The 2,099-nt window shown below is 52.7% G+C and overlaps 1 non-coding gene across 1 annotated transcript; it reads left to right on the top strand.

Moving 5' to 3' along the window:
- Positions 1-650: 650 nt before the first annotated feature.
- Positions 651-723, top strand: TRNAV-CAC (transfer RNA valine (anticodon CAC)). The gene has a single exon. It is a non-coding gene; the product is annotated as a tRNA-Val (tRNA).
- Positions 724-2,099: the final 1,376 nt, after the last annotated feature.

Raw genomic sequence — 2,099 nt, 5'->3', positions numbered from 1 at the left:
CCAAGGAAACACCTCAGGGTCTCAGGTGGGAGCCCTAGCCGTCTAGAGCATGGCACTGTGAGAAAACTAGCCCTGGGCTGAGACTTCCCTGCAAATCAGCTCAGTCAAGGACTGGATTGAGGTGATCTTCCCCTCTGCTGCCTGCTGGGGGAGAGGGTGCACAATCTTCAGAGAAAGATAACATCATGACTCTATCATTTTTCACACAACAGGTTCATCCTTCAGTCACAATATTCTAGGATTATAAAGGAACAGAAGCCAGGAAACGTGGAAGTTGACTCAACAGATGATTGAGATATTGAAGTTAACAGGTAGGAACCTAAAGTGATATGTTTTAACTGTTCAGAAAATAGATGACAGGATCAGTCTTTTTCACCAACGGTAGAGAATCTTAAAGAACCAGTGGAAATTCCAGGAGCTGGGGCGTCAGCGGGGGCGACTCCTGCCCTCAGGTGCTTAGTTGTGGAACTGGAGACACTGCGTTGGATGCGGGATCCCGAAGTTAAGCGAGGGCCTCTCAGGAGTTCAGTCTTCTCGCTTGAGGGGTCGCTGGTGCTTCCCGGTTTATTGTGCGCTTTAAAACGTTGGTGACCAGGATACTGGTGGCAGGACCTAGGTTTTCATGGATGCAGCTTATAGCTCTCCGCACCGTTTCTGTAGTGTAGTGGTTATCACGTTCGCCTCACACGCGAAAGGTCCCCGGTTCGAAACCGGGCGGAAACAAATGTTCTTCCTTTCTGAAACTTTTACCTTCCCTTTCAAAAAAGCAAAACGGCCGAAAGGCAGGGGCTGAGGCAGCGGGCGCAGCTGCATTTTCCATCCCCAAGGTACAGGCCAGGAATTCCGTTGCTGCCTGAGAGCCTGCTCAGCGCTAGGAGCCAGCCCTCCTTTCTCCGCTCTGAGTCACTGCGGAGTCCAGGCCACAGCCAGCTGACCCAAGTGCGCAAAGGACAAGGCTGACTTCGGCTCATTTTTACATCCGGAAATCCCCTCACCTCCTAAGCAGGCGCCTAAATCTCCTCTACACGCTGACACCTATCATGTCTGAAAACCAAGGAGTTCACTCCTGCGAAGCACCCTTGGCTTTCCCACACCTCAGCACACGCGCGGAGCACGTTGCGTGACAGGCCAAAAGAGCACGAACCCGACGCCGCCCCGGGTGCTCGACCCAAAGACACGTAGATGAAGAATGTCACGCTCCACGAACTGAGCGGGTCAGGGAGGCAAAGGAGCCGGTAACGTGCAGTTATCAGGGGACCCGCCAGAGCCGGGTCACAGATCACGAAGTAGACGGATCCGCTCATCACCCGCTGAGAGCCCAAATGGGCCCCTAATTTAAAAGGAAACTGAGGTTCAGAAAGAGAGCATGTCCTTGCGTCGGCCGCACGTAGAGCTAAAGTTAGACTAGGATGAAACCCAGCCAGTTACCTTGTGGCCTGACCTCAGAGTCCAGAGTCGCCCAGGTCGGGAGAGCTGAAGGGTGATGAGCAGCGGGGCAGCGACTTGGGTGCCGCGCACTACCGCGTTCAGCCTAAGGGGCGCTGGGAATCGCCTTCTTTTCTGCTCGGCCCTTCTCAGAAATTCAAACTTTACTGTCACAATTTTCAAGTGGAGAGGCCAAATTTGAGAATCTGTCTCCTGCGCGGCTCCCTGGTGGTCTAGTGCCTAGGATTCGGCGCTTTCACCGCCGCGGGCGGGTTCAGTTCCCGCTCAGGGAAACCTCCTTTCGTGGAAGAAGAATCCGACTCTCTTTTCCTCCTTCATCTCAGAAACCTGATGGTTTCACAGAGTTTTCATCCAAAGACAACCTGCGATTTGAGTTCCAAAAACTCATTAAGACATTTGAAACATACAGAACACTTGAAATACAAACGTATATTCTGGACCTAACCGCGCAGAGTTAACATTTTCCCACGTTTGCTTTCTCACTCTCTCTCCATATATATGAACTGCGACGCCTTTGGAGTAACCTGGAATCCGTTCTCTCCAGGCTTGTAGAGAAACTTCAGGCGGTGTTTGATTCGGCTGTCCCCCAAGTGCAGGCCAGGCACGTTCTGTGCTAGTAGGAATCCCCCCGGACTGGCTGCCCTCCGGTCTCC

The sequence above is a fragment of the Lagenorhynchus albirostris genome, chromosome 2, assembly GCF_949774975.1.
Source record: "Lagenorhynchus albirostris chromosome 2, mLagAlb1.1, whole genome shotgun sequence".
In the NCBI taxonomy this organism is placed as follows: domain Eukaryota; kingdom Metazoa; phylum Chordata; class Mammalia; order Artiodactyla; family Delphinidae; genus Lagenorhynchus; species Lagenorhynchus albirostris.
Note: the sequence above shows the minus strand (reverse complement) of the source record. Positions and strands in the feature narration are given on the sequence as shown.